This window comes from Monodelphis domestica, chromosome 8, assembly GCF_027887165.1.
Source record: "Monodelphis domestica isolate mMonDom1 chromosome 8, mMonDom1.pri, whole genome shotgun sequence".
In the NCBI taxonomy this organism is placed as follows: Eukaryota; Metazoa; Chordata; class Mammalia; order Didelphimorphia; family Didelphidae; genus Monodelphis; species Monodelphis domestica.
In genome coordinates, this window is record NC_077234.1 from 132,689,964 (window position 1) to 132,705,560 (window position 15,597).

At 37.7% G+C, this 15,597-nt stretch overlaps 1 long non-coding RNA gene across 1 annotated transcript in view; it reads left to right on the forward strand.

The window, feature by feature from the left end:
• Nucleotides 1–14,968, forward strand: part of LOC103097289 (uncharacterized) — a 58,646-nt gene extending 43,678 nt beyond the window's left edge. Inside the window, exon 3 of the long non-coding RNA XR_008914071.1 lies at nucleotides 1,406–14,968. This is a non-coding gene — a long non-coding RNA (uncharacterized LOC103097289). The remainder of the gene's footprint in view (nucleotides 1–1,405) is intronic.
• Nucleotides 14,969–15,597: the final 629 nt, after the last annotated feature.

Below are 15,597 nucleotides of genomic sequence, written 5' to 3' on the forward strand. Positions count from 1 at the left end.
ATTTTCAGATGAAGAAATAAAAGCCATATATAGGGGTATGAAAAAATGTTCTAAATCACTACAGTTTAGAGAAATGCAAACTAAAACAATTCTGAGATATCAGTTCATTCCCATCAGATTGGCAAAAATGACAAAAGGGCAAAATAAACAATGTTAGAGGGCATGTGGAAAGATGGGGATGCTAATACACACCTGGTGGCACTTGTGATCTGATCCAACCATTTTGAAAAATAGTTTGGAATTATTCCAAGAGAGATATAAAGCTGTATATCTTTGGATTAAGTAATATTATTTCTGAGTCTATTTCACAAGGGTATCTGTGAGAAAGAAAAAGAACCAATATGTTCCAAAATTATTCTAGCAGCTCTCTTTGTGATGGCAAAGAACTAACAATTGAGGGGATGCCCATCAATTGGGGAATAGCTAAACAAATTATGGTATATGATTGTGATGGACACAAGAAAATACTTGGAAAGAACTACCTGGGAAAATGAACAGTGAAATGAGTAGAACCAAGAGAATGTTATGTACAACTACAGATTTAAGATTTGAAGAATAAATTTTACCTCCAGAGAAAGAAGTGAAAGATGAAAACATGGAAGACATTACCTATCTATCTATCTATCTATCTATCTATCTATCTATCTATCTATCTAATCTGTCTCCTGAATTATGCCTTTTATGATATGAGGAAGGGTTTGAAATACTTGTAAATAAATTATATTAATTTTTAAAAAGACAAAAAGGAGACTGGGGCACAGGGGTAGTTGAGTAGAGTTAACAGTAAAGAAGTGGCCTTGGGGAATAATGCACAAGGCCATTTGATACCCTGCTTATTGATGAATCAATTTTTTTAGGGCTAAATTACAAAATTGGAGGATGCATGAAGGAGGATAGGGAACCAGGTGACAGTGGATGTTTTGTGCCTGGGTCAAATCAAGTGCTAGCAAAGAAGAGAAACTTGTGATCTCTCAAGAAAAAAAGATCCTGAAGGATAAAGTATATGGAGGAGACAGAAAAATTGAGAAATAGGGGAGGAAAAGAAAAAGATATTGTTTTGGTGTTAGATGAGGTTCTATTGATGAATTCTCCTGTAGATCAAGAGAAAGATTCTATAAATGGGTATGAGAATCTTGTGCCATTTTTTGATCTGGAAGGTTTGATGCTTGAAAAAAACGTTCATCCTATCTTGGTGAGGGGAGAGTTGGTTCTAGGGGCAATTGGAAGCTGGAGAAATGGGAGGCTACAGACTCAGGGAAGAGTTTGAATGAAATGGGGTAAGTAGGGAACCACTTAAAAGGTATAGATCAGTAGTGGGCTGGTTAATCAGGAATGTGAGGTGGTGGAATTACTGTGAGGCAGTGTCCTCTCCATCATCTGTAGAAATTGACTTTGTGACTTCCAGGTAAACATGGCTGCTATCTAGACGTGACTCGCTTCCCCTCCCCAGCACCGAACGAAATAGACTACCTCAAAAGAGCATAAAAATCACCTTTGGAAGAACGGAGGTACTCTCCAGTACCCCACAGAAACGAAGGTATGTGGGGTTTGAACATTTCCACACTATAAGGAGGAGGAAAAGCTCGCACAAAAACATGAACTGAGCCGCCCTCCCCCCCCCCAAACCAGAGTAAGCTATCAGAGCACTCACTGGGACAGTGAGTGAGTGAGGAGCGTCTCTGTCGGGCGGGGGGGGGGGCACATCAGGGTCCTTGGGATCTAAAGACTGCAAGGAAAAGACCTCTCAGGGCAGTTTCACGGGAGAATCCTGCGCTGAGCACAGGGGCTGGGGAGCTGAACTCCGGGGTGGTTGCACTGAGCACCTGGGCGGAGCTGAACACCTGGGAAGGCCACACTGAATGCCAGGGTGGTTGGCGTGAACACAGGGGCCCATGCTCTAAGAAACCTCGGAGGCTGGGAAGAACTAGTCTGAGGCAACCTAAATTCACAGAAAACCTGCCCATATCACCCAGACCGCAGATCAAAAAAGAAAGTGGAATAAAACCACCAAAGGGATGGCTCACATGGCCCAAAACCAAGCATCCAAGAAGAAAGGGGGAGGGGGAGTGACTATTGAAAACTTTTATGGAGGGAGTACCCAAGGAAAAGAAGAGAATAAGGATGAAATCCAAACAGAATCAGAACATGCCTCCCAAAATGTTAACTATCCACAAGCTCTGGAAGATCTCAAACTGGAGCTTACCCAAAATATGGAAACCTTTTGGAAAAAAATGGGAGAAAGAGATCAGCAGTCTGATAGACAAGACTTCACGATTGGAGAAGGAGCTGGAAGCATCTAATAGAAGGGCAGACAAAGATAAAAAGCAAAACCAGTCCCTAATGACCAGAATTAAGCAAATGGAAGACAGAGAGATTACAAAACAGCAAGAATCAATAAAGCAAAGCCAAAAAAATTAATGAACAAAAGAAAACATAAAATATCTCACTATAAAGGTGACAGACTTGGAAAACAGAGGAAGAAGAGACAACCTCGGAATTATTGGTCTCCCTGAAAAACCAGAGATAAACAAAAACATCAATGCTATTCTACAGGAGATTATAGAAGAAAATTGCCCACATATTCTGGAGCAAGGGGGCAAAATAGAAATAGAAAGGGTTCATAGAACACCCTCTATACTAAATCCCCAAAAGACAACCCCCCAGGAATGTGATCACCAAATTCAAAACTTCCAAGAAAAAGAGAAACTCCTACAAGAAGCCAAGAAGAGGAGCTTCAGATATAGGGGGGCTCCCATAAGGATCACACAGGACTTAGCGGCTAACACACTAAGAGACTGCAAAGCATGGAACATGATATTTAGAAAGGCAAGAGAGCTGGGTCTCCAACCAAGAATCAACTACCCAGCAAAACTGACTATATACTTTCAGAGGAAAGTATGGGCATTCACCAACAAAATAGAAGATTTCCAAGCATTTGCTAAGAAAAGACCAGAACTTAGTGGAAAATTTGATATCCAAGCACAGAAAGCAAGAGAAACATGAAAAGGTAAATATGAAAGAAAGGGAAAAGGAGATAAATCTTATCTTTTTCTTTAAGTCAAACTCTCTTCTATAAGGACTACATTTACATCAAATTATATATATTAATATGTGGGGAAAATGTTTTGTGTAACTCTCAAAAATTGTATGCATCATAAGAGTAGTGAGAAGAATTATGCATAGGGAAAGATTGGGGCATCAAGAAGATTTGGTGAAAGTGGGGGCAAAGAAAGAAAAAGGGAGGGGGGAATCATCGATAATACTAACATTTACTTCAAGAAATGGGGGAGGGGACTAAATAGAATAATCTTTCCCATACAAAGATACACATTGGAAGGGGAGGGGAAGAACTCTGTAATGAGGAGAGGAAGAGAGCGTGAAGTGCAATTACTTAAACCTTACTCTCAGTGAAATCAAATCTGAAAGGGAAGAACATCTAGATCCATTGGGATCTTGAATTCTATCTTATCCAATAGGGCAAGAAAGAAAGGAAAATTAAGGAGGGGGAGGGGAAGGGAGGATAAAAAGGGAGGGGCTAGAAAGGGAAGCATATCAAGGGAGGGGACTAGGGGGACTGACCTAAAGTAAATCACTGGTTCAAAAGGAGATAGCTAAAGAAGAAAGGTCAGAACTAGGGAAAGATATCAAAATGCTAGCGAATCCATAAATGACAATCATAACTTTGAACATGAATGGGATGAACTCACCCATAAAACATAGACAAACAGCAGATTGGATTAGAACCCCAAACCCTACCATTTGTTGTCTTCAAGAAACACATATGAGGCGGGTTGACACTCACAAGGTTAGAATTAAAGGTTGGAGTAAGACCTTTTGGGCCTCAACTGATAGAAAGAAGGCAGGAGTTGCAATCATGATATCTGACAAAGCCAAAGCAAAAATAGACCTGATCAAAAGGGATAGGAAAGGTAAACATATTTTGTTTAAAGGGACTATAGACAATGAGGAAATATCACTAATCAACATATATGCACCAAATGGTATAGCATCCAAAATTTTAATGGAGAAACTAGGAGAATTGAAGGAGGAAATAGACAGTCAAACCATATTAGTGGGAGACTTGAACCAACCACTATCAAATTTAGATAAATCAAACCAAAAAATAAATAAGAAAGAGGTAAAAGAGGTGAATGAAATCTTAGAAAAATTAGAGTTAATAGACATATGGAGAAAAATAAATAGGGACAAAAAGGAATACACCTTCTTCTCAGCACCACATGGCACATTCACAAAAATAGATCATACACTAGGTCACAAAAACATGGAACTCAAATGCAGAAAAGCAGATATAATAAATGCAACCTTTTCAGATCATAAAGCAATATAAATATTGATCATAAAGGGTACATGGAGAGCCAAATCAAAAATTAATTGGAAATTAAATAATATGATACTCCAAAATTGGTTAGTTAGAGAACAAATCATAGAAACAATTAATAATTTCATTGAGGAAAATGACAATGGTGAGACATCCTTTCAAACCTTGAGATGCAGCCAAAGCAGTACTTAGAGGAAAATTCCTATCTATGAGTGCATATATTAACAAATTAGGGAGGGCAAAGATCAATGAATTGGAAATGCAAATCAAAAAACTTGAGAACAAACAAATTAAAAACCCCCAGAAGAAAACCAAACTAGAGATCCTAAAAATTAATGGAGAAATTAATAAAATCGAAAGTGATAGAACTATTGAGCTAATAAACAAGACTAGAAGCTGGTACTTTGAAAAAACAAACAAAATAGACAAAGTAATGGTCAATCTAATTAAAAAAAGGAAAGAAGAAAGGCAAATTAACAGCATCAAGGATGAAAAGGGGGACCTCACCTCCAACGAAGAGGAAATTAAGGCAATAATTAAAAACTACTTTGCACAATTATATGGCAATAATATACCAACTTAGGTGATATGGCTGAATATTTACAAAAATATAAATTGCCTAGACTAACAGAAGAAGAAATCGAATGCTTAAATAATCCCATATCAGAAAAAGAAATCCAACAGGCCATCAAAGAACTCCCTAAAAAAAAATCCCCAGGGCCTGATGGATTCACCAGCGAATTCTATCAAACATTCAAAGAACAACTAACCCCAATACTATACAAACTATTTGACATAAGAAGCAAAGAGGGAGTTCTACCAAATTCCTTTTATGACACAAACATGGTACTAATTCCAAAACCTGGCAAGCCAAAAACTGAGAAAGAAAATTATAGACCAATCTCCCTAATGAATATAGATGCAAAAATCTTAAATAGGATACTAGCAAAAAGACTCCAGCAAGTGATCAGAAGAGTCATTCACCATGATCAAGTAGGATTTATACCAGGAATGCAGGGCTGGTTCAATATTAGGAAAACCATCCACATAATTGACCACATCAACAAGCAAACCAACAAAAATCATATGATTATTTCAATAGGTGCAGAAAAAGCCTTTGATAAAATACAACACTCATTCCTATTGAAAACACTAGAAAGCATAGGAATAGAAAGGCTGTTCCTAAAAATAATAAACAGTATATATCTAAAACTATCAACTAATATCATCTGCAATGGGGATAAACTAGATGCATTCCCATTAAGATCAGGAGTGAAACAAGGATGTCCATTATCACCTCTATTAAGGCTTCCTCGAACCTGTGAGAAGCCTCAAGGTAGGATGATAGAGGAAGGATAGAAGTTCTGGATGCCACGAGGGGGATGGCAGAGCCAAGTTAGAGATATGAGGTGGCAGGAATGAGTCAGAAACCCAGGCCTCATTAATTATCAAGGAGCCACAGCAAAAACTCTGATCAGTGGACTACTCAGAAAGCTTATACCCGTCCAAAGATCCAAATTTAATACCACACAGGTCAGAGACGTGATAGAGAGAAGAAAGTGCCTGGCCAAAAGCCAGGTCCCAGGTGGGAGAGGTAGATCAGGAAAGGAATCAAAGATGGAGCTTGGCCAGAGGCCAAGCTCCAGCAAGGACAGGCATCAGAGAGATCTGAGATCCAAGTGAAAGAGAGGGGCGGAGCTTGCTGTGGCCCTGTATTTAATTTCTTTGATATGCAAATATTCACAATACATAGGGATGATTATCATTTGTTAAGGACAAGGTATAGGTGTGGTTTCTCTTAGCCAGGTGAGCACAAAGAAACCTGTTTTCCTGCCTAACCTGGGGGAAGCTGGATTCAAGGGTCAGAGGCTTTCCCAGCCATGCACAAGACTGAGCATGCTCTCTTCTAAGCCACTCTGTACATACTAACTGTTTCCCTTGCCCATAGCTAGGGGTGGACTGCTACATCAACCCCTTTTTGTTTGTCTATACCCTTGTTGATAACAGCATTTCTTACAATACAAGTGGTAGATTTACAATGCATACAATATAAATTCCTTTTGACAGTATCATATACAAAATACAAGATATACATTAGTAGCTAAACAATTGTAGCTATTTCATCTCATTACCATAGTAAAGTCTTTGGAGTGTGGGATATAGCTGGTGTCTTATACAGGCATGAGTGTGTCTTAGTCCTTCTGAGTTAGCATGCTTGATGTTGTTCTGGGTACAACATATCAATGGATGTCAACATGACAAGTGTCCATCAGTAGCCTACTAGCAAATGTCTCTAATAGTGTAATGTCATTGTTCTGGAGTGATATTAGTCACCAAAGAAATGTCCTTCCAGCCTGTCTGGATTGTAGCTGGCATGTAGATAGCTGATGTCAACAGCGTCCGTCTGCTTCTCTTCCTGGTCTGTGTGAGCTGGAATGAAGCTCTTTGTGGGTGACCAGATGGTTTCATTATCTGTGAACATACAAACAAGACCTCAACCCAACGTTATCATCCCCTTGGGTCCCTTACAGTCTCAATATCCTGATGATATTCAACCTAATTCAGGTATATCATACAATATAATCTTTATCATTACATTCAATACTGATTATTGCATAGCTGTAACTTATATTCCTTCTGGGGTGTAGAAGAGATAGATGATTAGTGATACCATATCCACCTTTTTTTCTTATGAAAGTGGAACTATCACAGCTTAACAAAATTGACTTCTAGATAAGTCTGATTCTAATAAAGGCATGTTGATGTTTGCAAATATAATGTACCCTTTAAGACAATAATCATAATTATATTTTGAATAGTAATACCATGTTGTGCTGCAATTGGACAGCATTCATTGTGGTGTCATAACATTCACAATTGTACCCTTTGATATTTGATCAAATTTGGCTAACATGGAACAATTCCAATAAAATGATTGTAAGTTACACATTGTACCAATACCATTCAAAATTTTCGGTCATATGATAAAGTTAGATCTTATAACAAGTACCCATATATTCATAGAACAGAATATCTGTCAGTGACTTAAGGATATTCTTCTGCATGTAAATAGTTTTTCATACAAGTACATTCGTGTGGATAGTGTGTTAAGCCTGCCTAAAAGGCCGTGTCATTGCCTTTACAGTGCATGTGCTGCTTTTCTGGTGTCCTGTGCCAGACACCTCTGACATCTGTCCTTCTTCTGGGCAGATTTTCTTGCCATCAGATGCTCTTGGTCATCTTCCATGGACTTCACGTATCTGAGAAAATAGACAGAGAATCTCGACCCCAAATGAAAGCCTCATTGGGTCTTAGAATGTTAGAAAGTGACAGAACATATCTACCTTCAGTTTTTGAACCTTGGGGCTCATGAATTCCTTTGAGCTCTATTTACCATAGCTTGCATTTAAGCCATGAGCTATCCAATTCAACCCATGCATTGCTGTTAAAAGCATTGCTATCCCAAGCTGTTTGGAATAGACAATTGTGCACAATTTTTCACAAGATCTGTAACTACTTTGCTCACTTCTTCATTTGAGCTTGAACCCATAAACCAGGAGAGTAAGTACCTCCTATTATTTCTCACAGTTCAACCTTTATGCCAGGAGCATGTTGAAATGCATCCTTTGCTCCAAAATATGCAGTAGATAGCTATCAGGGGTGAAATTAATCCACAACAGTTTGCATTGATAAGCAATATCACATGCTTGTACAGGATATAGATGTACAATAGATTTGGCCCTCTGCTAGAGCAGAGAATGCTAGCAGCTGTGCGCTCAAAGCAAGTTATGTGTACCTTTGCAAATCAGCATGCATAGATGCTTAAACATTTGCCTTTTCAAACCCATAATCATAAAACCATCATACCATAAATCACGTATGATTTGACCCACGTGTGCTGTGATCTTAAGCATTTGTCTGCACACAATTTTTGCTTTTTGAAAAAATTTATATTGTGCAATTATTAAAATTATAGTATTGCCTTATGCTGTAAAAGTATGCACAGCATTATCAAACAGTTGCACAGGAGTTGTTATTTCTGAACTATTGCAGTTAACTTCATAACTGAAAAAAAAACTATGACTAGGATTATTACCTTCATCTGCCAATTCTGCAAACCTTCACTGCAAAAATAGATCATATTGTGCAAGTAACATTTGAATTTGCATTATTATCATAGGTCTCACTTTACTATCATGATCAACTTCAATATCTGTAATTTGAGTAAATGGTAGTGTTGCCCATTTCAAATCATTAATAAATCACTGTACTGAATAAGAAATTACTTGATAACTTTAATAATTAACTACTGGTAAACAGATTAAATCCTTCTAACCATGCTTCCACTCTGCTGAGCATGTGTCTCAGTTTTCCATAGTTGAAGCTATTCTAGTTATAAATCATTTGCTTTCTGTATACAGATGCATTAATATGCCTCATAAAGTTTCTGAACTGCATACAGGTTGTTTGAATAATCTCTGCCCAATTTTTATCTTGTTGCCATTATGTCCTGCTTAGGAAATTGTTAATAATTCCTCCATAGTTAAAATTAGAAAGCATTAGAAATTCCTTTAAATCATATTACAATTCATGCTTGTCATATCTTAGTAATCAATTTTCCTTCTAGCCAATTACAGTGTTAGCAATAAAAACTTGCAGGGATGCTGCCTTCCACATGGCTCCAGGGAAGCCATGTGGCTGAGAGAGAGAAAAAAAAATTTCATGCAGCTTTACATCTAAGCCCAAACCTTAAAATTAATGTTTGATATTCTGTAGCCTTTCACAAAAGTCAGGGAAAGATCTTTATCTTTTTAACTTCCTCTATCAAGAAATATAAGCAGACATTCCTTTACAATTTTGCCTTGTCCAACCCAAATAAGAACAATTTAAATTCCTAAATTTTACTTCACTGTGGTTTCCTGGTAAAGTCAGATTTTTTCCTTTCACAAAAGCCTGCCTTCACCTGGCCAGACCTCAAACAAAGGATTTCCTAGGACCCTTTACAAATGGTAAAGTTGTGGCTCAGTTTGCTGACAAGAAAAGCAGTTTGCCCTTTCGGACTACAGAATCACCAAATATCTTTTCAAACTAGGCTTTTTTAAAGTACTCAGGATTATTACCTTGATTTATCAATTTTGCTGAGACCTGTGGTTTTATTAGAAAAAGTTTTTTTAGAAATTATCTCTGTTGCCATTTGATTCTGATACTAAAAGTGCCCTGCTTTGTTTGAGTCAAAGCAACCATTTCCTGCTAAGCCTTTCAAATTCATGAGTTAGACAACTTCTGAAAAGGCACAGGATTTTTCCTGTAAAGATTAGCTTGCTCCCTACAGAACTTTTGAAACAAAGTGTTTAAGTAAAGAACTCCTTTGCAATAAACTTATTTTTGCAGTAGCTTCTGCCTTGATAGGTTTTTTCTAGCCTTTCACACTTTCACATACTGCCCCATTTGGATTTGTATAGAAGCCTGGATGTCCGAGCTTTTGTCTTAGGACCCAGTAAATTTGACTTTGCACTTTCCAGATTAAATCTTAATTCCTGCTGGAGACCTGCCTTTCACTTCATTGTAGATGTGACATTCTGATTTTCCCTTGGTAATACAGGGAAAGCTAAATATTCTGCCTTCTTTTTTACTGGTGGAAGGAAGGGAACTGCATGAGCTCTGGGAGAGTGGCTGCACCCTCCCCCGTCTTGGAATACAGTCACCCCCGAGGTCTGCTTCCTACCTGCTCCATTTGAAATTCACTATGCGGTCAACTGCCTGTTTTAGACATAGGAGATTTCCCAAGTTACAGAAATCGTGTCAGTGAGACGTTGGGGGTGGGTTTACAGCCTTCACGGCTTCAGAAGTCCTTCGCTAAAGTCAGACCCAGCCACCAGCTACCAATCGCTGTGGTGAGGTTTTGCTGGGTTGGATTCTCCCACTCCTCCCCCACCTCAGACTTAGCCTCAGGTTACCAAGCCTGTTGTTTTATATTTGTTTCAAAGGAGAGGAAATCTCTGAGCTTTTAAATTGGTATCTCCTTGGCCAGCACCTGCCTGTTCCTGCTTTGTGCTGAAGCCTGTGGCTTTGTTTCCTGCATTTGTGAAATTGCTTTCTCCCCAGAACTAGAAGTTTGGAAAGATAAAACAGTTTGAATCATACTCCGACTGACCATGTGTTCAGTAGTTTGCCTGCCTCAGATTTCCTCATCATGATATTTTTTCAATCTTAGTCTCAGGTAGTTTTGGTTTTTGAGACCTTACTTCCTCCCATGTCAATCACTGACATTAAGAGTCGAACAGGGTTCAGAGGACCAATCACCCCACCTCAGCAGAGGAAGACTTACCATCCTTGGCCAAAAGACCGGCAAACTTCCTCGGACTCCATCACCACCAGCCTTCTTTTGTTCTTTTCCTCGCGTGAGGGGCCGCGTTCTGCCCCAGCTGTGTGAAATAAAGAGTTGAAAGTCACGAGGGCGCCAGAATGAGGCTTCCTCGAACCCGCGAGAAGCCTCAAGGTAGGATGATAGAGGAAGGATAGAAGTTCTGGATGCCGCGAGGGGGGTGGCAGAGCCAAGTTAGAGATATGAGGTGGCAGGAATGAGTCAGAAATCCAGGCCTCATTAATTATCAAGGAGCCACAGCAAAAACTCCGATCAGTGGACTACTCAGAAGACTTATACCTGTCCAAAGATCCAAATTTAATACCACACAGGTCGGAGACATGATAGAGAGAAGAAAGTGCCTGGCCAAAAGCCAGGTCCCAGGTGGGAGAGGTAGATCAGGAAAGGAATCAAAGATGCCAGCAAGGACAGGCATCAGAGAGATCTGAGATCCAAGTGAAAGAGAGGGGCGGAGCTTGCTGTGGCCCTGTATTTAATCTCTTTGATATGCAAATATACACAATACATAGGGATGATTATCATTGGTTAATGACAAGGTATAGGTGTGGTTTCTCTTAGCCAGGTGAGCACAAAGAAACCTGTTTTCCTGCCTAACCTGGGGGAAGCTGGATTCAAGGGTCAGAGGCTTTCCCAGCCATGCACAAGACTGAGCATGCTCTCTTCTAAGCCACTCTGTACATACTAACTGTTTCCCTTGCCCATAGCTAGGGGTGGACTGCTATATCTATTATTTTACATTGTACTAGAAACACTAGCAGTAGCAATTAGAGAAGAAAAATAAATTGAAGGCATTAAAATTGGCAATGAGGAGACCAAGTTATCACTCTTTGCGGATGACATGATGGTCTACTTAAAGAATCCTAAAGATTCAACCAAAAAGCTAATCAAAATAATCAACAACTTTAGCAAAGTTGCAGGATACAAAATAAATCCACATAAGTCATCAGCATTTCTATATATTTCCAACACAGCTCAGCAGCAAGAACTAGAAAGAGAAATCCCATTCAAAATTACCTTAGACAAAATAAAATTCTTAGGAATCTATCTCCCGAGCCAAACACAGAAACTTTATGAACACAACTACAAAACACTCTCCACATAACTAAAACTAGACTTGAACAATTGGAAAAACATTAACTGCTCATGGTAGGACAAGCCAATATAATAAAAATGACCATCCTACCTAAACTCATCTATCTATTTAGTGCCATACCCATGGAACTTCCAAAAAAATTTTTTACTGATCTAGAAAAAACCATAACAAAGTTCATTTGGAAGAACAAAGGATCAAGGATATCCAGGGAAATAATGAAAAAAAAATACAAAGGAAGGGGGCTTGCAGTCCCAGATCTCAGACTATATTATAAAGCAGCGGTCATCAAAACAATTTGGTACTGGCTAAGAGACAGAAAGGAGGATCAGTGGAATAGACTTGGGATAAGTGACCTCAGCAAGACCATATATGATAAACCCAAAGATCCCAGCATATGGGACAAAAATCCACTATTTCATAAAAACTTCTGGGAAAATTGGAGGACAGTGTGGGAAAGATTAGGTTTAGATCAACACCTCACACCCTACACCAAGATAAATTCAAAATGGGTGAATGACTTGAACATAAAGAAGGAAACTATAAGAAAATTAGGCGAACACAGAATAGTCAGACCTCTGGGAGGGAGAGGCTTTAAAACCAAGCAAGACTTAGAAAGAGTCACAAAATGCAAAATAAATTATCTGGAATACATCAAATTAAAAAAGTTTTTATACAAACAAAACCAATGTAACTAAAATCAGAAGGGAAACAACAAATTGGGAAATAATCTTCATAAAAACCTCTGACAAAGGTTTAATTACTCAAATTTACAAAGAGCTAAATCAATTGTACAAAAAATCAAGCCATTCTCCAATTGATAAATGGGCAAGGGACATGAACAGGCAGTTCTCAGCCAAAGAAATCAAAACTATTAATAAACATATGAAAATGTGTTCTACATCTCTTATAATCAGTGAGATACAAATCAAAACAACCCTGAAGTATCACCTCACACCTAGCAGATTGGCTAACATGACAGCAAAGGAAAGTAATGAATGATGGAGGGGATGTGGCAAAGTGGGGACACTAATTCATTGCTGGTGGAGTTGTGAATTAATCCAACCATTCTGGAGGGCAATTTGGATCTATGCCCAAAGGGTGATAAAAGACTGTCTCCCCTTTGATCCAGCTATAGCACTGCTGGGTTTGTACCCCAAAGAGACAATAAGTAAAAAGACTTGTACAAGAATATTCATAGCTGCACTTTTTGTGGGGGCCAAAAATTGGAAAATGAGTGGATGCCCTTCAGTTGGGGAATGGCTGAACAAATTGTGGTATATGTTGGTGATGAAATACTATTGTGCTAAAAGAAATAATAAAGTAGAGGAATTCCATGGAGACTGGAACAACCTCCAAGAAGTGATGCAAAGCGAAAGGAGTAGAACCAGGAAAACATTATACACAGAGACTGATACACTGTGGTACAATAGAAGGTAATGGACTTCTCCATTAGTGTCAATGCAATGTCCCTTAACAATCTGCAGGGATCTAAAAAACACTACCCACAAGCAGATGATAAACTATGGGAATAAAAACACTGAGGAAAAGCAACTGCTTGACTACAGAGGGGAAGGGGATATGACTGAGGAGAGACTCTAAATGAACACTCTAATGCAAATACCAAGAACATGGAAATCGGTTTGAACCAAGAACACATGTGATACCCAGTGGAATCGTGCGTCGGCTATGGGAGAGGTGGTGGGAAGGGGTTGGGGGAGGAAAAGAAAATGATCTTTGTTTCCAATGAATAATGTTTGGAAATGACCAAATAAAATAATGTTTAAAGTGAAAAAAATTCAAATCAAAAAGAAAGAAATAAAAAAAAATGACTTTGTTCTGAGTATGAGACCAGATGGAAATGAGGAATGGAAAAGAGGAATCCACAGGGCAAGTTCCACAAGAAAGTGACAGAAACTGGATGGTAGAGCCCAGAATGATTATATCAGAAATTTTGATTCCATGAGGAATGAAAAGAACAGAAAAGGACTAGATAATTATAGGGATTATGAAACAGAAAATAAGGGTCTAGAGTAGACAGAAAGAAAAAGTAAATAATTAAGAGAGTGAGAGAAATACTCTTAGGAAAGGGGCACAAAAATAAAATAAAAAATTCATCAACAGAACTAGTTAAAAGAAAAAAGCAAAGAACAGAAATTAAGTTATCAGATAAAATCAAGAAAGAAAAAGAAGTTAAGGAAAACTCCAAAGGGAAAGTGATAACAAATGGAAATGGGGAGTCGGGGATGAAAGAAGGAGAGTTAATGAGAGCAGGGCCTCTTTTAAAAAAAATGAATAAGCTAAAGTAACTGAAGGAACATAATATGTTTAGAGTAGAAAAGGGAAGAAAAAGCATAAGTGGAAAAAATAGAGAATACAAATGGAAGAAAATAAAAACCCAACTCCCATAATTTTAAATGTGAATAGGTTAAATAATGCAATAAATTGGAAACAAGTGACAGGTTGGATAAGAAAAAAAATTCTTCCATCTGTTACTTATAAGAAACACATTTTTTTTTAAAAAAGACATAAACAAAACAAAACTGAGGGCTAGAAAAAATTTGCTATTCTTAAAATGAATTCCCAAAGCAAGCATTGCAATCATGCTATCTGACAAAGAAAAAAACATTTTCAATAAAAAAAAAAGAATAAATGAGGAGTCTACCTTCTACTGAACAATCAACCTAAGCACTCAACAAATAAGTATCAGTAAGAAACCTAACTGCTCCAAATGCCTTAGGATTTAAATTCATGAAGGAAACATTAACGGTAGCAAAAAGATATGCACACTAACACAATTAGGGCAAGAAATCCCTCTCTCGGTTTTAGATAAATCTTAACAGAAAGGTAAAGAAAGAGGAAAACATGGAACTGAAAAAATTGATGGAGAAAACAGAGCTAAAAGACTTATGGCATTTTCTAAATGGGACTGCAAAAGAATATACATGTATCTCAGTCCCACACTGAACTTCTACAAATACTAATTATATATTAGGACACAGAGACATAGTAAACAAATGCCAAAAGGACAAAATAGTATATTTATTCTTTATAAACCATAACAGAAAAAAAAGTCAGGGCTACAAACAAGAAACACAGACCCAAATGGAAAAACAACAAATAATGAAATGGTAAATAATGAGTGAATAAAAGAACAAGATATTGAAGAAATTAAAAATTATATGAAAAAAATGATGAAACAACTACCAAAATTACTGGGATGTATCATATATCAATATACAATAAGTAGTAATAAGAACAATGCTGGTTTGATAAGATTTAGCCTCATATGACTTTACTTCTGATGGGAATTCATGGGTTAATACTACTTTACATGAAGATATTCACAACAAAGTAAAGCACTCCCTGATGAAAATAAAGTTTACCTAGGATAAATGCTCATATTCATTTGCTCTCATCATAAACGAAACACAAAAAGCACAAATGAATGGATTTACTAAATAAATGGATTTACATACCAAAGCAAAGTTTGTAGATTGGATTAAAAAAAAACCCCAAATGTTAGCTTATTTCTAATTTGCTCTTGTACTTGAATGACATATTTCATCAGCAAACTAAATTAATCCAATGTCTAATACATAGTCTTTTGTTTTAAAGACAGTTTCAGAGACAGAGTCAGAAAGGCAAAGTAGAAGCAGAAACATACCTGAACTCTCCCAAGTCCTCCTACAGTTACTTAAAAATAATGTCTCAGATTGAATTCTGGAGCATTAGAACCAACAAAAGGTCAAGATGAGAAAATTTCCACCCAACACAATATGG